This window comes from Haliotis cracherodii, unplaced genomic scaffold (genome assembly GCF_022045235.1).
Source record: "Haliotis cracherodii isolate W230 unplaced genomic scaffold, xgHalCrac1.p SCAF_23, whole genome shotgun sequence".
Taxonomy (NCBI): Eukaryota; Metazoa; Mollusca; class Gastropoda; order Lepetellida; family Haliotidae; genus Haliotis; species Haliotis cracherodii.
The window spans coordinates 1-22,780 of NW_027266279.1; positions in this window are offsets into that span (position 1 = coordinate 1).

The following is a 22,780-nucleotide window of genomic DNA, read 5'->3' on the forward strand; positions in this document are numbered from 1 at the left end:
AGACAAAGGTGGTGGAAAAGGTCAAGGTCGGCTTCCAAGGTGGTCGGAGGGTCAGGGTGGACCCGCCTGGCGAGTTTCAAGTCCTTACGAAAAAAAAATTAATTTCACGTTTTGGGAAGTCAGGTCGGCCTCGAACGGGCCCCCTTGCGCACCGAGGACACTGTTAAAAGAGGTCAAGGGAGGCTTCCAAGGTGGTCGGAGGGTCAGGGTGGGCCCGCCTGGCGAGTTTCAAGTCCTTACGAAAAATTTAAAATTTCACGTTTTTGGAAGTCAGGTCGGCCTCCCTTGCGCCCCGAGGACACTGTTAAAAGTGGTCAAGGGAGGCTTCCGAGGTGGTCGGAGGGTCCGGGTGGACCCGCCTGGCGAGTTTCAAGTCCGTACGAAAATTTTCACTTTTGACCCCAGAAGAGACCCTGGGCTATAGCCTTAGGTGATTTTCCGACCAAAAAAAAAAAAAATTCGGATGGGTCTCAGACTGAGCCAAACGATGCTTTAGGTCACCTGAGCGGCCCGTAGCCGCTCGTTTTTCGATTTTGAGCAAGCCACGTCGGCCTGGAGACGGGCTCCCTAGCGCCCGGAGAGACGGGTGCTGGGAAAGGTCAGGGTCGACTACCCAGGAGACAAAGGTGGTGGAAAAGGTCAAGGTCGGCTTCCAAGGTGGTCGGAGGGTCAGGGTGGACCCGCCTGGCGAGTTTCAAGTCCGTACGAAAAAAATTTAATTTCACGTTTTTGGAAGTCAGGTCGGCCTCCCTTGCGCCCCGAGGACATTGTTAAAAGTGGTCAAGGGAGCCTTCCGAGGTGGTCGGAGGGTCAGGGTGGACCCGCCTGGCGAGTTTCAAGTCCTTACGAAAAAAATTTAATTTCACGTTTTTGGAAGTCAGGTCGGCCTCGAACGGGCCCCCTTGCGCCCCGAGGACACTGTTAAAAGAGGTCAAGGGAGGCTTCCGAGGTGGTCGGAGGGTCAGGGTGGACCCGCCTGGCGAGTTTCAAGTCCGTGCGAAAATTTTCACTTTTGACCCCAGAAGAGACCCTGCGCTATAGCCTTAGGTGATTTTCCGACCAAAAAAAAAAAAATTTCGGATGGGTCTCAGACCTTGCCAAACGATGCTTTAGGTCACCTGAGCGGCCCGTAGCCGCTCGTTTTTCGATTTTGAGCAAGCCACGTCGGCCTGGAGACGGGCTCCCTAGCGCCCGGAGAGACGGGTGCTGGGAAAGGTCAGGGTCGGCTACCCAGGAGACAAAGTTGGTGGAAAAGGTCAAGGTCGGCTTCCAAGGTGGTCGGAGGGTCAGGGTGGACCCGCCTGGCGAGTTTCAAGTCCTTACGGAAAAAAAATTAATTTCACGTTTTGGGAAGTCAGGTCGGCCTCGAACGGGCCCCCTTGCGCACCGAGGACACTGTTAAAAGAGGTCAAGGGAGGCTTCCAAGGTGGTCGGAGGGTCAGGGTGGGCCCGCCTGGCGAGTTTCAAGTCCTTACGAAAAATTTAAAATTTCACGTTTTTGGAAGTCAGGTCGGCCTCCCTTGCGCCCCGAGGACACTGTTAAAAGTGGTCAAGGGAGGCTTCCGAGGTGGTCGGAGGGTCAGGGTGGACCCGCCTGGCGAGTTTCAAGTCCGTACGAAAATTTTCACTTTTGACCCCAGAAGAGACCCTGGGCTATAGCCTTAGGTGATTTTCCGACCAAAAAAAAAAAATTTCGGATGGGTCTCAGACCTTGCCAAACGATGCTTTAGGTCACCTGAGCGGCCCGTAGCCGCTCGTTTTTCGATTTTGAGCAAGCCACGTCGGCCTGGAGACGGGCTCCCTAGCGCCCGGAGAGACGGGTGCTGGGAAAGGTCAGGGTCGACTACCCAGGAGACAAAGGTGGTGGAAAAGGTCAAGGTCGGCTTCCAAGGTGGTCGGAGGGTCAGGGTGGACCCGCCTGGCGAGTTTCAAGTCCGTACGAAAAAAATTTAATTTCACGTTTTTGGAAGTCAGGTCGGCCTCCCTTGCGCCCCGAGGACATTGTTAAAAGTGGTCAAGGGAGCCTTCCGAGGTGGTCGGAGGGTCAGGGTGGACCCGCCTGGCGAGTTTCAAGTCCTTACGAAAAAAATTTAATTTCACGTTTTTGGAAGTCAGGTCGGCCTCGAACGGGCCCCCTTGCGCCCCGAGGACACTGTTAAAAGAGGTCAAGGGAGGCTTCCGAGGTGGTCGGAGGGTCAGGGTGGACCCGCCTGGCGAGTTTCAAGTCCGTGCGAAAATTTTCACTTTTGACCCCAGAAGAGACCCTGCCTTAGGTGATTTTCCGACCAAAAAAAAAAAAATTTCGGATGGGTCTCAGACCTTGCCAAACGATGCTTTAGGTCACCTGAGCGGCCCGTAGCCGCTCGTTTTTCGATTTTGAGCAAGCCACGTCGGCCTGGAGACGGGCTCCCCAGCGCCCGGAGAGACGGGTGCTGGGAAAGGTCAGGGTCGGCTACCCAGGAGACAAAGGTGGTGGAAAAGGTCAAGGTCGGCTTCCAAGGTGGTCGGAGGGTCAGGGTGGACCCGCCTGGCGAGTTTCAAGTCCTTACGAAAAAAAAATTAATTTCACGTTTTGGGAAGTCAGGTCGGCCTCGAACGGGCCCCCTTGCGCACCGAGGACACTGTTAAAAGAGGTCAAGGGAGGCTTCCAAGGTGGTCGGAGGGTCAGGGTGGGCCCGCCTGGCGAGTTTCAAGTCCTTACGAAAAATTTAAAATTTCACGTTTTTGGAAGTCAGGTCGGCCTCCCTTGCGCCCCGAGGACACTGTTAAAAGTGGTCAAGGGAGGCTTCCGAGGTGGTCGGAGGGTCCGGGTGGACCCGCCTGGCGAGTTTCAAGTCCGTACGAAAATTTTCACTTTTGACCCCAGAAGAGACCCTGGGCTATAGCCTTAGGTGATTTTCCGACCAAAAAAAAAAAAAATTCGGATGGGTCTCAGACTGAGCCAAACGATGCTTTAGGTCACCTGAGCGGCCCGTAGCCGCTCGTTTTTCGATTTTGAGCAAGCCACGTCGGCCTGGAGACGGGCTCCCTAGCGCCCGGAGAGACGGGTGCTGGGAAAGGTCAGGGTCGACTACCCAGGAGACAAAGGTGGTGGAAAAGGTCAAGGTCGGCTTCCAAGGTGGTCGGAGGGTCAGGGTGGACCCGCCTGGCGAGTTTCAAGTCCGTACGAAAAAAATTTAATTTCACGTTTTTGGAAGTCAGGTCGGCCTCCCTTGCGCCCCGAGGACATTGTTAAAAGTGGTCAAGGGAGCCTTCCGAGGTGGTCGGAGGGTCAGGGTGGACCCGCCTGGCGAGTTTCAAGTCCTTACGAAAAAAATTTAATTTCACGTTTTTGGAAGTCAGGTCGGCCTCGAACGGGCCCCCTTGCGCCCCGAGGACACTGTTAAAAGAGGTCAAGGGAGGCTTCCGAGGTGGTCGGAGGGTCAGGGTGGACCCGCCTGGCGAGTTTCAAGTCCGTGCGAAAATTTTCACTTTTGACCCCAGAAGAGACCCTGCGCTATAGCCTTAGGTGATTTTCCGACCAAAAAAAAAAAAATTTCGGATGGGTCTCAGACCTTGCCAAACGATGCTTTAGGTCACCTGAGCGGCCCGTAGCCGCTCGTTTTTCGATTTTGAGCAAGCCACGTCGGCCTGGAGACGGGCTCCCTAGCGCCCGGAGAGACGGGTGCTGGGAAAGGTCAGGGTCGGCTACCCAGGAGACAAAGTTGGTGGAAAAGGTCAAGGTCGGCTTCCAAGGTGGTCGGAGGGTCAGGGTGGACCCGCCTGGCGAGTTTCAAGTCCTTACGGAAAAAAAATTAATTTCACGTTTTGGGAAGTCAGGTCGGCCTCGAACGGGCCCCCTTGCGCACCGAGGACACTGTTAAAAGAGGTCAAGGGAGGCTTCCAAGGTGGTCGGAGGGTCAGGGTGGGCCCGCCTGGCGAGTTTCAAGTCCTTACGAAAAATTTAAAATTTCACGTTTTTGGAAGTCAGGTCGGCCTCCCTTGCGCCCCGAGGACACTGTTAAAAGTGGTCAAGGGAGGCTTCCGAGGTGGTCGGAGGGTCAGGGTGGACCCGCCTGGCGAGTTTCAAGTCCGTACGAAAATTTTCACTTTTGACCCCAGAAGAGACCCTGGGCTATAGCCTTAGGTGATTTTCCGACCAAAAAAAAAAAATTTCGGATGGGTCTCAGACCTTGCCAAACGATGCTTTAGGTCACCTGAGCGGCCCGTAGCCGCTCGTTTTTCGATTTTGAGCAAGCCACGTCGGCCTGGAGACGGGCTCCCTAGCGCCCGGAGAGACGGGTGCTGGGAAAGGTCAGGGTCGGCTACCCAGGAGACAAAGGTGGTGGAAAAGGTCAAGGTCGGCTTCCAAGGTGGTCGGAGGGTCAGGGTGGACCCGCCTGGCGAGTTTCAAGTCCTTACGAAAAAAAAATTAATTTCACGTTTTGGGAAGTCAGGTCGGCCTCGAACGGGCCCCCTTGCGCACCGAGGACACTGTTAAAAGAGGTCAAGGGAGGCTTCCAAGGTGGTCGGAGGGTCAGGGTGGGCCCGCCTGGCGAGTTTCAAGTCCTTACGAAAAATTTAAAATTTCACGTTTTTGGAAGTCAGGTCGGCCTCCCTTGCGCCCCGAGGACACTGTTAAAAGTGGTCAAGGGAGGCTTCCGAGGTGGTCGGAGGGTCCGGGTGGACCCGCCTGGCGAGTTTCAAGTCCGTACGAAAATTTTCACTTTTGACCCCAGAAGAGACCCTGGGCTATAGCCTTAGGTGATTTTCCGACCAAAAAAAAAAAAAATTCGGATGGGTCTCAGACTGAGCCAAACGATGCTTTAGGTCACCTGAGCGGCCCGTAGCCGCTCGTTTTTCGATTTTGAGCAAGCCACGTCGGCCTGGAGACGGGCTCCCTAGCGCCCGGAGAGACGGGTGCTGGGAAAGGTCAGGGTCGACTACCCAGGAGACAAAGGTGGTGGAAAAGGTCAAGGTCGGCTTCCAAGGTGGTCGGAGGGTCAGGGTGGACCCGCCTGGCGAGTTTCAAGTCCGTACGAAAAAAATTTAATTTCACGTTTTTGGAAGTCAGGTCGGCCTCCCTTGCGCCCCGAGGACATTGTTAAAAGTGGTCAAGGGAGCCTTCCGAGGTGGTCGGAGGGTCAGGGTGGACCCGCCTGGCGAGTTTCAAGTCCTTACGAAAAAAATTTAATTTCACGTTTTTGGAAGTCAGGTCGGCCTCGAACGGGCCCCCTTGCGCCCCGAGGACACTGTTAAAAGAGGTCAAGGGAGGCTTCCGAGGTGGTCGGAGGGTCAGGGTGGACCCGCCTGGCGAGTTTCAAGTCCGTGCGAAAATTTTCACTTTTGACCCCAGAAGAGACCCTGCCTTAGGTGATTTTCCGACCAAAAAAAAAAAAATTTCGGATGGGTCTCAGACCTTGCCAAACGATGCTTTAGGTCACCTGAGCGGCCCGTAGCCGCTCGTTTTTCGATTTTGAGCAAGCCACGTCGGCCTGGAGACGGGCTCCCCAGCGCCCGGAGAGACGGGTGCTGGGAAAGGTCAGGGTCGGCTACCCAGGAGACAAAGGTGGTGGAAAAGGTCAAGGTCGGCTTCCAAGGTGGTCGGAGGGTCAGGGTGGACCCGCCTGGCGAGTTTCAAGTCCTTACGAAAAAAAAATTAATTTCACGTTTTGGGAAGTCAGGTCGGCCTCGAACGGGCCCCCTTGCGCACCGAGGACACTGTTAAAAGAGGTCAAGGGAGGCTTCCAAGGTGGTCGGAGGGTCAGGGTGGGCCCGCCTGGCGAGTTTCAAGTCCTTACGAAAAATTTAAAATTTCACGTTTTTGGAAGTCAGGTCGGCCTCCCTTGCGCCCCGAGGACACTGTTAAAAGTGGTCAAGGGAGGCTTCCGAGGTGGTCGGAGGGTCCGGGTGGACCCGCCTGGCGAGTTTCAAGTCCGTACGAAAATTTTCACTTTTGACCCCAGAAGAGACCCTGGGCTATAGCCTTAGGTGATTTTCCGACCAAAAAAAAAAAAAATTCGGATGGGTCTCAGACTGAGCCAAACGATGCTTTAGGTCACCTGAGCGGCCCGTAGCCGCTCGTTTTTCGATTTTGAGCAAGCCACGTCGGCCTGGAGACGGGCTCCCTAGCGCCCGGAGAGACGGGTGCTGGGAAAGGTCAGGGTCGACTACCCAGGAGACAAAGGTGGTGGAAAAGGTCAAGGTCGGCTTCCAAGGTGGTCGGAGGGTCAGGGTGGACCCGCCTGGCGAGTTTCAAGTCCGTACGAAAAAAATTTAATTTCACGTTTTTGGAAGTCAGGTCGGCCTCCCTTGCGCCCCGAGGACATTGTTAAAAGTGGTCAAGGGAGCCTTCCGAGGTGGTCGGAGGGTCAGGGTGGACCCGCCTGGCGAGTTTCAAGTCCTTACGAAAAAAATTTAATTTCACGTTTTTGGAAGTCAGGTCGGCCTCGAACGGGCCCCCTTGCGCCCCGAGGACACTGTTAAAAGAGGTCAAGGGAGGCTTCCGAGGTGGTCGGAGGGTCAGGGTGGACCCGCCTGGCGAGTTTCAAGTCCGTGCGAAAATTTTCACTTTTGACCCCAGAAGAGACCCTGCGCTATAGCCTTAGGTGATTTTCCGACCAAAAAAAAAAAAATTTCGGATGGGTCTCAGACCTTGCCAAACGATGCTTTAGGTCACCTGAGCGGCCCGTAGCCGCTCGTTTTTCGATTTTGAGCAAGCCACGTCGGCCTGGAGACGGGCTCCCTAGCGCCCGGAGAGACGGGTGCTGGGAAAGGTCAGGGTCGGCTACCCAGGAGACAAAGTTGGTGGAAAAGGTCAAGGTCGGCTTCCAAGGTGGTCGGAGGGTCAGGGTGGACCCGCCTGGCGAGTTTCAAGTCCTTACGAAAAAAAAATTAATTTCACGTTTTGGGAAGTCAGGTCGGCCTCGAACGGGCCCCCTTGCGCACCGAGGACACTGTTAAAAGAGGTCAAGGGAGGCTTCCAAGGTGGTCGGAGGGTCAGGGTGGGCCCGCCTGGCGAGTTTCAAGTCCTTACGAAAAATTTAAAATTTCACGTTTTTGGAAGTCAGGTCGGCCTCCCTTGCGCCCCGAGGACACTGTTAAAAGTGGTCAAGGGAGGCTTCCGAGGTGGTCGGAGGGTCAGGGTGGACCCGCCTGGCGAGTTTCAAGTCCGTACGAAAATTTTCACTTTTGACCCCAGAAGAGACCCTGGGCTATAGCCTTAGGTGATTTTCCGACCAAAAAAAAAAAATTTCGGATGGGTCTCAGACCTTGCCAAACGATGCTTTAGGTCACCTGAGCGGCCCGTAGCCGCTCGTTTTTCGATTTTGAGCAAGCCACGTCGGCCTGGAGACGGGCTCCCTAGCGCCCGGAGAGACGGGTGCTGGGAAAGGTCAGGGTCGGCTACCCAGGAGACAAAGGTGGTGGAAAAGGTCAAGGTCGGCTTCCAAGGTGGTCGGAGGGTCAGGGTGGACCCGCCTGGCGAGTTTCAAGTCCTTACGAAAAAAAAATTAATTTCACGTTTTGGGAAGTCAGGTCGGCCTCGAACGGGCCCCCTTGCGCACCGAGGACACTGTTAAAAGAGGTCAAGGGAGGCTTCCAAGGTGGTCGGAGGGTCAGGGTGGGCCCGCCTGGCGAGTTTCAAGTCCTTACGAAAAATTTAAAATTTCACGTTTTTGGAAGTCAGGTCGGCCTCCCTTGCGCCCCGAGGACACTGTTAAAAGTGGTCAAGGGAGGCTTCCGAGGTGGTCGGAGGGTCAGGGTGGACCCGCCTGGCGAGTTTCAAGTCCGTACGAAAATTTTCACTTTTGACCCCAGAAGAGACCCTGGGCTATAGCCTTAGGTGATTTTCCGACCAAAAAAAAAAAATTTCGGATGGGTCTCAGACCTTGCCAAACGATGCTTTAGGTCACCTGAGCGGCCCGTAGCCGCTCGTTTTTCGATTTTGAGCAAGCCACGTCGGCCTGGAGACGGGCTCCCTAGCGCCCGGAGAGACGGGTGCTGGGAAAGGTCAGGGTCGGCTACCCAGGAGACAAAGGTGGTGGAAAAGGTCAAGGTCGGCTTCCAAGGTGGTCGGAGGGTCAGGGTGGACCCGCCTGGCGAGTTTCAAGTCCGTACGAAAAAAATTTAATTTCACGTTTTTGGAAGTCAGGTCGGCCTCCCTTGCGCCCCGAGGACATTGTTAAAAGTGGTCAAGGGAGCCTTCCGAGGTGGTCGGAGGGTCAGGGTGGACCCGCCTGGCGAGTTTCAAGTCCTTACGAAAAAAATTTAATTTCACGTTTTTGGAAGTCAGGTCGGCCTCGAACGGGCCCCCTTGCGCCCCGAGGACACTGTTAAAAGAGGTCAAGGGAGGCTTCCGAGGTGGTCGGAGGGTCAGGGTGGACCCGCCTGGCGAGTTTCAAGTCCGTGCGAAAATTTTCACTTTTGACCCCAGAAGAGACCCTGGGCTATAGCCTTAGGTGATTTTCCGACCAAAAAAAAAAAAATTTCGGATGGGTCTCAGACCTTGCCAAACGATGCTTTAGGTCACCTGAGCGGCCCGTAGCCGCTCGTTTTTCGATTTTGAGCAAGCCACGTCGGCCTGGAGACGGGCTCCCTAGCGCCCGGAGAGACGGGTGCTGGGAAAGGTCAGGGTCGGCTACCCAGGAGACAAAGTTGGTGGAAAAGGTCAAGGTCGGCTTCCAAGGTGGTCGGAGGGTCAGGGTGGACCCGCCTGGCGAGTTTCAAGTCCTTACGAAAAAAAAATTAATTTCACGTTTTGGGAAGTCAGGTCGGCCTCGAACGGGCCCCCTTGCGCACCGAGGACACTGTTAAAAGAGGTCAAGGGAGGCTTCCAAGGTGGTCGGAGGGTCAGGGTGGGCCCGCCTGGCGAGTTTCAAGTCCTTACGAAAAATTTAAAATTTCACGTTTTTGGAAGTCAGGTCGGCCTCCCTTGCGCCCCGAGGACACTGTTAAAAGTGGTCAAGGGAGGCTTCCGAGGTGGTCGGAGGGTCAGGGTGGACCCGCCTGGCGAGTTTCAAGTCCGTACGAAAATTTTCACTTTTGACCCCAGAAGAGACCCTGGGCTATAGCCTTAGGTGATTTTCCGACCAAAAAAAAAAAATTTCGGATGGGTCTCAGACCTTGCCAAACGATGCTTTAGGTCACCTGAGCGGCCCGTAGCCGCTCGTTTTTCGATTTTGAGCAAGCCACGTCGGCCTGGAGACGGGCTCCCTAGCGCCCGGAGAGACGGGTGCTGGGAAAGGTCAGGGTCGGCTACCCAGGAGACAAAGGTGGTGGAAAAGGTCAAGGTCGGCTTCCAAGGTGGTCGGAGGGTCAGGGTGGACCCGCCTGGCGAGTTTCAAGTCCTTACGAAAAAAAAATTAATTTCACGTTTTGGGAAGTCAGGTCGGCCTCGAACGGGCCCCCTTGCGCACCGAGGACACTGTTAAAAGAGGTCAAGGGAGGCTTCCAAGGTGGTCGGAGGGTCAGGGTGGGCCCGCCTGGCGAGTTTCAAGTCCTTACGAAAAATTTAAAATTTCACGTTTTTGGAAGTCAGGTCGGCCTCCCTTGCGCCCCGAGGACACTGTTAAAAGTGGTCAAGGGAGGCTTCCGAGGTGGTCGGAGGGTCCGGGTGGACCCGCCTGGCGAGTTTCAAGTCCGTACGAAAATTTTCACTTTTGACCCCAGAAGAGACCCTGGGCTATAGCCTTAGGTGATTTTCCGACCAAAAAAAAAAAAAATTCGGATGGGTCTCAGACTGAGCCAAACGATGCTTTAGGTCACCTGAGCGGCCCGTAGCCGCTCGTTTTTCGATTTTGAGCAAGCCACGTCGGCCTGGAGACGGGCTCCCTAGCGCCCGGAGAGACGGGTGCTGGGAAAGGTCAGGGTCGACTACCCAGGAGACAAAGGTGGTGGAAAAGGTCAAGGTCGGCTTCCAAGGTGGTCGGAGGGTCAGGGTGGACCCGCCTGGCGAGTTTCAAGTCCGTACGAAAAAAATTTAATTTCACGTTTTTGGAAGTCAGGTCGGCCTCCCTTGCGCCCCGAGGACATTGTTAAAAGTGGTCAAGGGAGCCTTCCGAGGTGGTCGGAGGGTCAGGGTGGACCCGCCTGGCGAGTTTCAAGTCCTTACGAAAAAAATTTAATTTCACGTTTTTGGAAGTCAGGTCGGCCTCGAACGGGCCCCCTTGCGCCCCGAGGACACTGTTAAAAGAGGTCAAGGGAGGCTTCCGAGGTGGTCGGAGGGTCAGGGTGGACCCGCCTGGCGAGTTTCAAGTCCGTGCGAAAATTTTCACTTTTGACCCCAGAAGAGACCCTGCCTTAGGTGATTTTCCGACCAAAAAAAAAAAAATTTCGGATGGGTCTCAGACCTTGCCAAACGATGCTTTAGGTCACCTGAGCGGCCCGTAGCCGCTCGTTTTTCGATTTTGAGCAAGCCACGTCGGCCTGGAGACGGGCTCCCCAGCGCCCGGAGAGACGGGTGCTGGGAAAGGTCAGGGTCGGCTACCCAGGAGACAAAGGTGGTGGAAAAGGTCAAGGTCGGCTTCCAAGGTGGTCGGAGGGTCAGGGTGGACCCGCCTGGCGAGTTTCAAGTCCTTACGAAAAAAAAATTAATTTCACGTTTTGGGAAGTCAGGTCGGCCTCGAACGGGCCCCCTTGCGCACCGAGGACACTGTTAAAAGAGGTCAAGGGAGGCTTCCAAGGTGGTCGGAGGGTCAGGGTGGGCCCGCCTGGCGAGTTTCAAGTCCTTACGAAAAATTTAAAATTTCACGTTTTTGGAAGTCAGGTCGGCCTCCCTTGCGCCCCGAGGACACTGTTAAAAGTGGTCAAGGGAGGCTTCCGAGGTGGTCGGAGGGTCCGGGTGGACCCGCCTGGCGAGTTTCAAGTCCGTACGAAAATTTTCACTTTTGACCCCAGAAGAGACCCTGGGCTATAGCCTTAGGTGATTTTCCGACCAAAAAAAAAAAAAATTCGGATGGGTCTCAGACTGAGCCAAACGATGCTTTAGGTCACCTGAGCGGCCCGTAGCCGCTCGTTTTTCGATTTTGAGCAAGCCACGTCGGCCTGGAGACGGGCTCCCTAGCGCCCGGAGAGACGGGTGCTGGGAAAGGTCAGGGTCGACTACCCAGGAGACAAAGGTGGTGGAAAAGGTCAAGGTCGGCTTCCAAGGTGGTCGGAGGGTCAGGGTGGACCCGCCTGGCGAGTTTCAAGTCCGTACGAAAAAAATTTAATTTCACGTTTTTGGAAGTCAGGTCGGCCTCCCTTGCGCCCCGAGGACATTGTTAAAAGTGGTCAAGGGAGCCTTCCGAGGTGGTCGGAGGGTCAGGGTGGACCCGCCTGGCGAGTTTCAAGTCCTTACGAAAAAAATTTAATTTCACGTTTTTGGAAGTCAGGTCGGCCTCGAACGGGCCCCCTTGCGCCCCGAGGACACTGTTAAAAGAGGTCAAGGGAGGCTTCCGAGGTGGTCGGAGGGTCAGGGTGGACCCGCCTGGCGAGTTTCAAGTCCGTGCGAAAATTTTCACTTTTGACCCCAGAAGAGACCCTGCGCTATAGCCTTAGGTGATTTTCCGACCAAAAAAAAAAAAATTTCGGATGGGTCTCAGACCTTGCCAAACGATGCTTTAGGTCACCTGAGCGGCCCGTAGCCGCTCGTTTTTCGATTTTGAGCAAGCCACGTCGGCCTGGAGACGGGCTCCCTAGCGCCCGGAGAGACGGGTGCTGGGAAAGGTCAGGGTCGGCTACCCAGGAGACAAAGTTGGTGGAAAAGGTCAAGGTCGGCTTCCAAGGTGGTCGGAGGGTCAGGGTGGACCCGCCTGGCGAGTTTCAAGTCCTTACGGAAAAAAAATTAATTTCACGTTTTGGGAAGTCAGGTCGGCCTCGAACGGGCCCCCTTGCGCACCGAGGACACTGTTAAAAGAGGTCAAGGGAGGCTTCCAAGGTGGTCGGAGGGTCAGGGTGGGCCCGCCTGGCGAGTTTCAAGTCCTTACGAAAAATTTAAAATTTCACGTTTTTGGAAGTCAGGTCGGCCTCCCTTGCGCCCCGAGGACACTGTTAAAAGTGGTCAAGGGAGGCTTCCGAGGTGGTCGGAGGGTCAGGGTGGACCCGCCTGGCGAGTTTCAAGTCCGTACGAAAATTTTCACTTTTGACCCCAGAAGAGACCCTGGGCTATAGCCTTAGGTGATTTTCCGACCAAAAAAAAAAAATTTCGGATGGGTCTCAGACCTTGCCAAACGATGCTTTAGGTCACCTGAGCGGCCCGTAGCCGCTCGTTTTTCGATTTTGAGCAAGCCACGTCGGCCTGGAGACGGGCTCCCTAGCGCCCGGAGAGACGGGTGCTGGGAAAGGTCAGGGTCGGCTACCCAGGAGACAAAGGTGGTGGAAAAGGTCAAGGTCGGCTTCCAAGGTGGTCGGAGGGTCAGGGTGGACCCGCCTGGCGAGTTTCAAGTCCTTACGAAAAAAAAATTAATTTCACGTTTTGGGAAGTCAGGTCGGCCTCGAACGGGCCCCCTTGCGCACCGAGGACACTGTTAAAAGAGGTCAAGGGAGGCTTCCAAGGTGGTCGGAGGGTCAGGGTGGGCCCGCCTGGCGAGTTTCAAGTCCTTACGAAAAATTTAAAATTTCACGTTTTTGGAAGTCAGGTCGGCCTCCCTTGCGCCCCGAGGACACTGTTAAAAGTGGTCAAGGGAGGCTTCCGAGGTGGTCGGAGGGTCCGGGTGGACCCGCCTGGCGAGTTTCAAGTCCGTACGAAAATTTTCACTTTTGACCCCAGAAGAGACCCTGGGCTATAGCCTTAGGTGATTTTCCGACCAAAAAAAAAAAAAATTCGGATGGGTCTCAGACTGAGCCAAACGATGCTTTAGGTCACCTGAGCGGCCCGTAGCCGCTCGTTTTTCGATTTTGAGCAAGCCACGTCGGCCTGGAGACGGGCTCCCTAGCGCCCGGAGAGACGGGTGCTGGGAAAGGTCAGGGTCGACTACCCAGGAGACAAAGGTGGTGGAAAAGGTCAAGGTCGGCTTCCAAGGTGGTCGGAGGGTCAGGGTGGACCCGCCTGGCGAGTTTCAAGTCCGTACGAAAAAAATTTAATTTCACGTTTTTGGAAGTCAGGTCGGCCTCCCTTGCGCCCCGAGGACATTGTTAAAAGTGGTCAAGGGAGCCTTCCGAGGTGGTCGGAGGGTCAGGGTGGACCCGCCTGGCGAGTTTCAAGTCCTTACGAAAAAAATTTAATTTCACGTTTTTGGAAGTCAGGTCGGCCTCGAACGGGCCCCCTTGCGCCCCGAGGACACTGTTAAAAGAGGTCAAGGGAGGCTTCCGAGGTGGTCGGAGGGTCAGGGTGGACCCGCCTGGCGAGTTTCAAGTCCGTGCGAAAATTTTCACTTTTGACCCCAGAAGAGACCCTGCCTTAGGTGATTTTCCGACCAAAAAAAAAAAAATTTCGGATGGGTCTCAGACCTTGCCAAACGATGCTTTAGGTCACCTGAGCGGCCCGTAGCCGCTCGTTTTTCGATTTTGAGCAAGCCACGTCGGCCTGGAGACGGGCTCCCCAGCGCCCGGAGAGACGGGTGCTGGGAAAGGTCAGGGTCGGCTACCCAGGAGACAAAGGTGGTGGAAAAGGTCAAGGTCGGCTTCCAAGGTGGTCGGAGGGTCAGGGTGGACCCGCCTGGCGAGTTTCAAGTCCTTACGAAAAAAAAATTAATTTCACGTTTTGGGAAGTCAGGTCGGCCTCGAACGGGCCCCCTTGCGCACCGAGGACACTGTTAAAAGAGGTCAAGGGAGGCTTCCAAGGTGGTCGGAGGGTCAGGGTGGGCCCGCCTGGCGAGTTTCAAGTCCTTACGAAAAATTTAAAATTTCACGTTTTTGGAAGTCAGGTCGGCCTCCCTTGCGCCCCGAGGACACTGTTAAAAGTGGTCAAGGGAGGCTTCCGAGGTGGTCGGAGGGTCCGGGTGGACCCGCCTGGCGAGTTTCAAGTCCGTACGAAAATTTTCACTTTTGACCCCAGAAGAGACCCTGGGCTATAGCCTTAGGTGATTTTCCGACCAAAAAAAAAAAAAATTCGGATGGGTCTCAGACTGAGCCAAACGATGCTTTAGGTCACCTGAGCGGCCCGTAGCCGCTCGTTTTTCGATTTTGAGCAAGCCACGTCGGCCTGGAGACGGGCTCCCTAGCGCCCGGAGAGACGGGTGCTGGGAAAGGTCAGGGTCGACTACCCAGGAGACAAAGGTGGTGGAAAAGGTCAAGGTCGGCTTCCAAGGTGGTCGGAGGGTCAGGGTGGACCCGCCTGGCGAGTTTCAAGTCCGTACGAAAAAAATTTAATTTCACGTTTTTGGAAGTCAGGTCGGCCTCCCTTGCGCCCCGAGGACATTGTTAAAAGTGGTCAAGGGAGCCTTCCGAGGTGGTCGGAGGGTCAGGGTGGACCCGCCTGGCGAGTTTCAAGTCCTTACGAAAAAAATTTAATTTCACGTTTTTGGAAGTCAGGTCGGCCTCGAACGGGCCCCCTTGCGCCCCGAGGACACTGTTAAAAGAGGTCAAGGGAGGCTTCCGAGGTGGTCGGAGGGTCAGGGTGGACCCGCCTGGCGAGTTTCAAGTCCGTGCGAAAATTTTCACTTTTGACCCCAGAAGAGACCCTGCGCTATAGCCTTAGGTGATTTTCCGACCAAAAAAAAAAAAATTTCGGATGGGTCTCAGACCTTGCCAAACGATGCTTTAGGTCACCTGAGCGGCCCGTAGCCGCTCGTTTTTCGATTTTGAGCAAGCCACGTCGGCCTGGAGACGGGCTCCCTAGCGCCCGGAGAGACGGGTGCTGGGAAAGGTCAGGGTCGGCTACCCAGGAGACAAAGTTGGTGGAAAAGGTCAAGGTCGGCTTCCAAGGTGGTCGGAGGGTCAGGGTGGACCCGCCTGGCGAGTTTCAAGTCCTTACGGAAAAAAAATTAATTTCACGTTTTGGGAAGTCAGGTCGGCCTCGAACGGGCCCCCTTGCGCACCGAGGACACTGTTAAAAGAGGTCAAGGGAGGCTTCCAAGGTGGTCGGAGGGTCAGGGTGGGCCCGCCTGGCGAGTTTCAAGTCCTTACGAAAAATTTAAAATTTCACGTTTTTGGAAGTCAGGTCGGCCTCCCTTGCGCCCCGAGGACACTGTTAAAAGTGGTCAAGGGAGGCTTCCGAGGTGGTCGGAGGGTCAGGGTGGACCCGCCTGGCGAGTTTCAAGTCCGTACGAAAATTTTCACTTTTGACCCCAGAAGAGACCCTGGGCTATAGCCTTAGGTGATTTTCCGACCAAAAAAAAAAAATTTCGGATGGGTCTCAGACCTTGCCAAACGATGCTTTAGGTCACCTGAGCGGCCCGTAGCCGCTCGTTTTTCGATTTTGAGCAAGCCACGTCGGCCTGGAGACGGGCTCCCTAGCGCCCGGAGAGACGGGTGCTGGGAAAGGTCAGGGTCGACTACCCAGGAGACAAAGGTGGTGGAAAAGGTCAAGGTCGGCTTCCAAGGTGGTCGGAGGGTCAGGGTGGACCCGCCTGGCGAGTTTCAAGTCCGTACGAAAAAAATTTAATTTCACGTTTTTGGAAGTCAGGTCGGCCTCCCTTGCGCCCCGAGGACATTGTTAAAAGTGGTCAAGGGAGCCTTCCGAGGTGGTCGGAGGGTCAGGGTGGACCCGCCTGGCGAGTTTCAAGTCCTTACGAAAAAAATTTAATTTCACGTTTTTGGAAGTCAGGTCGGCCTCGAACGGGCCCCCTTGCGCCCCGAGGACACTGTTAAAAGAGGTCAAGGGAGGCTTCCGAGGTGGTCGGAGGGTCAGGGTGGACCCGCCTGGCGAGTTTCAAGTCCGTGCGAAAATTTTCACTTTTGACCCCAGAAGAGACCCTGCCTTAGGTGATTTTCCGACCAAAAAAAAAAAAATTTCGGATGGGTCTCAGACCTTGCCAAACGATGCTTTAGGTCACCTGAGCGGCCCGTAGCCGCTCGTTTTTCGATTTTGAGCAAGCCACGTCGGCCTGGAGACGGGCTCCCCAGCGCCCGGAGAGACGGGTGCTGGGAAAGGTCAGGGTCGGCTACCCAGGAGACAAAGGTGGTGGAAAAGGTCAAGGTCGGCTTCCAAGGTGGTCGGAGGGTCAGGGTGGACCCGCCTGGCGAGTTTCAAGTCCTTACGAAAAAAAAATTAATTTCACGTTTTGGGAAGTCAGGTCGGCCTCGAACGGGCCCCCTTGCGCACCGAGGACACTGTTAAAAGAGGTCAAGGGAGGCTTCCAAGGTGGTCGGAGGGTCAGGGTGGGCCCGCCTGGCGAGTTTCAAGTCCTTACGAAAAATTTAAAATTTCACGTTTTTGGAAGTCAGGTCGGCCTCCCTTGCGCCCCGAGGACACTGTTAAAAGTGGTCAAGGGAGGCTTCCGAGGTGGTCGGAGGGTCCGGGTGGACCCGCCTGGCGAGTTTCAAGTCCGTACGAAAATTTTCACTTTTGACCCCAGAAGAGACCCTGGGCTATAGCCTTAGGTGATTTTCCGACCAAAAAAAAAAAAAATTCGGATGGGTCTCAGACTGAGCCAAACGATGCTTTAGGTCACCTGAGCGGCCCGTAGCCGCTCGTTTTTCGATTTTGAGCAAGCCACGTCGGCCTGGAGACGGGCTCCCTAGCGCCCGGAGAGACGGGTGCTGGGAAAGGTCAGGGTCGACTACCCAGGAGACAAAGGTGGTGGAAAAGGTCAAGGTCGGCTTCCAAGGTGGTCGGAGGGTCAGGGTGGACCCGCCTGGCGAGTTTCAAGTCCGTACGAAAAAAATTTAATTTCACGTTTTTGGAAGTCAGGTCGGCCTCCCTTGCGCCCCGAGGACATTGTTAAAAGTGGTCAAGGGAGCCTTCCGAGGTGGTCGGAGGGTCAGGGTGGACCCGCCTGGCGAGTTTCAAGTCCTTACGAAAAAAATTTAATTTCACGTTTTTGGAAGTCAGGTCGGCCTCGAACGGGCCCCCTTGCGCCCCGAGGACACTGTTAAAAGAGGTCAAGGGAGGCTTCCGAGGTGGTCGGAGGGTCAGGGTGGACCCGCCTGGCGAGTTTCAAGTCCGTGCGAAAATTTTCACTTTTGACCCCAGAAGAGACCCTGCGCTATAGCCTTAGGTGATTTTCCGACCAAAAAAAAAAAAATTTCGGATGGGTCTCAGACCTTGCCAAACGATGCTTTAGGTCACCTGAGCGGCCCGTAGCCGCTCGTTTTTCGATTTTGAGCAAGCCACGTCGGCCTGGAGACGGGCTCCCTAGCGCCCGGAGAGACGGGTGCTGGGAAAGGTCAGGGTCGGCTACCCAGGAGACAAAGTTGGTGGAAAAGGTCAAGGTCGGCTTCCAAGGTGGTCGGAGGGTCAGGGTGGACCCGCCTGGCGAGTTTCAAGTCCTTACGGAAAAAAAATTAATTTCACGTTTTGGGAAGTCAGGTCGGCCTCGAACGGGCCCCCTTGCGCACCGAGGACACTGTTAAAAGAGGTCAAGGGAGGCTTCCAAGGTGGTCGGAGGGTCAGGGTGGGCCCGCCTGGCGAGTTTCAAGTCCTTACGAAAAATTTAAAATTTCACGTTTTTGGAAGTCAGGTCGGCCTCCCTTGCGCCCCGAGGACACTGTTAAAAGTGGTCAAGGGAGGCTTCCGAGGTGGTCGGAGGGTCAGGGTGGACCCGCCTGGCGAGTTTCAAGTCCGTACGAAAATTTTCACTTTTGACCCCAGAAGAGACCCTGGGCTATAGCCTTAGGTGATTTTCCGACCAAAAAAAAAAAATTTCGGATGGGTCTCAGACCTTGCCAAACGATGCTTTAGGTCACCTGAGCGGCCCGTAGCCGCTCGTTTTTCGATTTTGAGCAAGCCACGTCGGCCTGGAGACGGGCTCCCTAGCGCCCGGAGAGACGGGTGCTGGGAAAGGTCAGGGTCGGCTACCCAGGAGACAAAGGTGGTGGAAAAGGTCAAGGTCGGCTTCCAAGGTGGTCGGAGGGTCAGGGTGGACCCGCCTGGCGAGTTTCAAGTCCTTACGAAAAAAAAATTAATTTCACGTTTTGGGAAGTCAGGTCGGCCTCGAACGGGCCCCCTTGCGCACCGAGGACACTGTTAAAAGAGGTCAAGGGAGGCTTCCAAGGTGGTCGGAGGGTCAGGGTGGGCCCGCCTGGCGAGTTTCAAGTCCTTACGAAAAATTTAAAATTTCACGTTTTTGGAAGTCAGGTCGGCCTCCCTTGCGCCCCGAGGACACTGTTAAAAGTGGTCAAGGGAGGCTTCCGAGGTGGTCGGAGGGTCCGGGTGGACCCGCCTGGCGAGTTTCAAGTCCGTACGAAAATTTTCACTTTTGACCCCAGAAGAGACCCTGGGCTATAGCCTTAGGTGATTTTCCGACCAAAAAAAAAAAAAATTCGGATGGGTCTCAGACTGAGCCAAACGATGCTTTAGGTCACCTGAGCGGCCCGTAGCCGCTCGTTTTTCGATTTTGAGCAAGCCACGTCGGCCTGGAGACGGGCTCCCTAGCGCCCGGAGAGACGGGTGCTGGGAAAGGTCAGGGTCGACTACCCAGGAGACAAAGGTGGTGGAAAAGGTCAAGGTCGGCTTCCAAGGTGGTCGGAGGGTCAGGGTGGACCCGCCTGGCGAGTTTCAAGTCCGTACGAAAAAAATTTAATTTCACGTTTTTGGAAGTCAGGTCGGCCTCCCTTGCGCCCCGAGGACATTGTTAAAAGTGGTCAAGGGAGCCTTCCGAGGTGGTCGGAGGGTCAGGGTGGACCCGCCTGGCGAGTTTCAAGTCCTTACGAAAAAAATTTAATTTCACGTTTTTGGAAGTCAGGTCGGCCTCGAACGGGCCCCCTTGCGCCCCGAGGACACTGTTAAAAGAGGTCAAGGGAGGCTTCCGAGGTGGTCGGAGGGTCAGGGTGGACCCGCCTGGCGAGTTTCAAGTCCGTGCGAAAATTTTCACTTTTGACCCCAGAAGAGACCCTGCCTTAGGTGATTTTCCGACCAAAAAAAAAAAAATTTCGGATGGGTCTCAGACCTTGCCAAACGATGCTTTAGGTCACCTGAGCGGCCCGTAGCCGCTCGTTTTTCGATTTTGAGCAAGCCACGTCGGCCTGGAGACGGGCTCCCCAGCGCCCGGAGAGACGGGTGCTGGGAAAGGTCAGGGTCGGCTACCCAGGAGACAAAGGTGGTGGAAAAGGTCAAGGTCGGCTTCCAAGGTGGTCGGAGGGTCAGGGTGGACCCGCCTGGCGAGTTTCAAGTCCTTACGAAAAAAAAATTAATTTCACGTTTTGGGAAGTCAGGTCGGCCTCGAACGGGCCCCCTTGCGCACCGAGGACACTGTTAAAAGAGGTCAAGGGAGGCTTCCAAGGTGGTCGGAGGGTCAGGGTGGGCCCGCCTGGCGAGTTTCAAGTCCTTACGAAAAATTTAAAATTTCACGTTTTTGGAAGTCAGGTCGGCCTCCCTTGCGCCCCGAGGACACTGTTAAAAGTGGTCAAGGGAGGCTTCCGAGGTGGTCGGAGGGTCCGGGTGGACCCGCCTGGCGAGTTTCAAGTCCGTACGAAAATTTTCACTTTTGACCCCAGAAGAGACCCTGGGCTATAGCCTTAGGTGATTTTCCGACCAAAAAAAAAAAAAATTCGGATGGGTCTCAGACTGAGCCAAACGATGCTTTAGGTCACCTGAGCGGCCCGTAGCCGCTCGTTTTTCGATTTTGAGCAAGCCACGTCGGCCTGGAGACGGGCTCCCTAGCGCCCGGAGAGACGGGTGCTGGGAAAGGTCAGGGTCGACTACCCAGGAGACAAAGGTGGTGGAAAAGGTCAAGGTCGGCTTCCAAGGTGGTCGGAGGGTCAGGGTGGACCCGCCTGGCGAGTTTCAAGTCCGTACGAAAAAAATTTAATTTCACGTTTTTGGAAGTCAGGTCGGCCTCCCTTGCGCCCCGAGGACATTGTTAAAAGTGGTCAAGGGAGCCTTCCGAGGTGGTCGGAGGGTCAGGGTGGACCCGCCTGGCGAGTTTCAAGTCCTTACGAAAAAAATTTAATTTCACGTTTTTGGAAGTCAGGTCGGCCTCGAACGGGCCCCCTTGCGCCCCGAGGACACTGTTAAAAGAGGTCAAGGGAGGCTTCCGAGGTGGTCGGAGGGTCAGGGTGGACCCGCCTGGCGAGTTTCAAGTCCGTGCGAAAATTTTCACTTTTGACCCCAGAAGAGACCCTGCGCTATAGCCTTAGGTGATTTTCCGACCAAAAAAAAAAAAATTTCGGATGGGTCTCAGACCTTGCCAAACGATGCTTTAGGTCACCTGAGCGGCCCGTAGCCGCTCGTTTTTCGATTTTGAGCAAGCCACGTCGGCCTGGAGACGGGCTCCCTAGCGCCCGGAGAGACGGGTGCTGGGAAAGGTCAGGGTCGGCTACCCAGGAGACAAAGTTGGTGGAAAAGGTCAAGGTCGGCTTCCAAGGTGGTCGGAGGGTCAGGGTGGACCCGCCTGGCGAGTTTCAAGTCCTTACGGAAAAAAAATTAATTTCACGTTTTGGGAAGTCAGGTCGGCCTCGAACGGGCCCCCTTGCGCACCGAGGACACTGTTAAAAGAGGTCAAGGGAGGCTTCCAAGGTGGTCGGAGGGTCAGGGTGGGCCCGCCTGGCGAGTTTCAAGTCCTTACGAAAAATTTAAAATTTCACGTTTTTGGAAGTCAGGTCGGCCTCCCTTGCGCCCCGAGGACACTGTTAAAAGTGGTCAAGGGAGGCTTCCGAGGTGGTCGGAGGGTCAGGGTGGACCCGCCTGGCGAGTTTCAAGTCCGTACGAAAATTTTCACTTTTGACCCCAGAAGAGACCCTGGGCTATAGCCTTAGGTGATTTTCCGACCAAAAAAAAAAAATTTCGGATGGGTCTCAGACCTTGCCAAACGATGCTTTAGGTCACCTGAGCGGCCCGTAGCCGCTCGTTTTTCGATTTTGAGCAAGCCACGTCGGCCTGGAGACGGGCTCCCTAGCGCCCGGAGAGACGGGTGCTGGGAAAGGTCAGGGTCGACTACCCAGGAGACAAAGGTGGTGGAAAAGGTCAAGGTCGGCTTCCAAGGTGGTCGGAGGGTCAGGGTGGACCCGCCTGGCGAGTTTCAAGTCCGTACGAAAAAAATTTAATTTCACGTTTTTGGAAGTCAGGTCGGCCTCCCTTGCGCCCCGAGGACATTGTTAAAAGTGGTCAAGGGAGCCTTCCGAGGTGGTCGGAGGGTCAGGGTGGACCCGCCTGGCGAGTTTCAAGTCCTTACGAAAAAAATTTAATTTCACGTTTTTGGAAGTCAGGTCGGCCTCGAACGGGCCCCCTTGCGCCCCGAGGACACTGTTAAAAGAGGTCAAGGGAGGCTTCCGAGGTGGTCGGAGGGTCAGGGTGGACCCGCCTGGCGAGTTTCAAGTCCGTGCGAAAATTTTCACTTTTGACCCCAGAAGAGACCCTGCCTTAGGTGATTTTCCGACCAAAAAAAAAAAAATTTCGGATGGGTCTCAGACCTTGCCAAACGATGCTTTAGGTCACCTGAGCGGCCCGTAGCCGCTCGTTTTTCGATTTTGAGCAAGCCACGTCGGCCTGGAGACGGGCTCCCCAGCGCCCGGAGAGACGGGTGCTGGGAAAGGTCAGGGTCGGCTACCCAGGAGACAAAGGTGGTGGAAAAGGTCAAGGTCGGCTTCCAAGGTGGTCGGAGGGTCAGGGTGGACCCGCCTGGCGAGTTTCAAGTCCTTACGAAAAAAAAATTAATTTCACGTTTTGGGAAGTCAGGTCGGCCTCGAACGGGCCCCCTTGCGCACCGAGGACACTGTTAAAAGAGGTCAAGGGAGGCTTCCAAGGTGGTCGGAGGGTCAGGGTGGGCCCGCCTGGCGAGTTTCAAGTCCTTACGAAAAATTTAAAATTTCACGTTTTTGGAAGTCAGGTCGGCCTCCCTTGCGCCCCGAGGACACTGTTAAAAGTGGTCAAGGGAGGCTTCCGAGGTGGTCGGAGGGTCCGGGTGGACCCGCCTGGCGAGTTTCAAGTCCGTACGAAAATTTTCACTTTTGACCCCAGAAGAGACCCTGGGCTATAGCCTTAGGTGATTTTCCGACCAAAAAAAAAAAAAATTCGGATGGGTCTCAGACTGAGCCAAACGATGCTTTAGGTCACCTGAGCGGCCCGTAGCCGCTCGTTTTTCGATTTTGAGCAAGCCACGTCGGCCTGGAGACGGGCTCCCTAGCGCCCGGAGAGACGGGTGCTGGGAAAGGTCAGGGTCGACTACCCAGGAGACAAAGGTGGTGGAAAAGGTCAAGGTCGGCTTCCAAGGTGGTCGGAGGGTCAGGGTGGACCCGCCTGGCGAGTTTCAAGTCCGTACGAAAAAAATTTAATTTCACGTTTTTGGAAGTCAGGTCGGCCTCCCTTGCGCCCCGAGGACATTGTTAAAAGTGGTCAAGGGAGCCTTCCGAGGTGGTCGGAGGGTCAGGGTGGACCCGCCTGGCGAGTTTCAAGTCCTTACGAAAAAAATTTAATTTCACGTTTTTGGAAGTCAGGTCGGCCTCGAACGGGCCCCCTTGCGCCCCGAGGACACTGTTAAAAGAGGTCAAGGGAGGCTTCCGAGGTGGTCGGAGGGTCAGGGTGGACCCGCCTGGCGAGTTTCAAGTCCGTGCGAAAATTTTCACTTTTGACCCCAGAAGAGACCCTGCGCTATAGCCTTAGGTGATTTTCCGACCAAAAAAAAAAAAATTTCGGATGGGTCTCAGACCTTGCCAAACGATGCTTTAGGTCACCTGAGCGGCCCGTAGCCGCTCGTTTTTCGATTTTGAGCAAGCCACGTCGGCCTGGAGACGGGCTCCCTAGCGCCCGGAGAGACGGGTGCTGGGAAAGGTCAGGGTCGGCTAC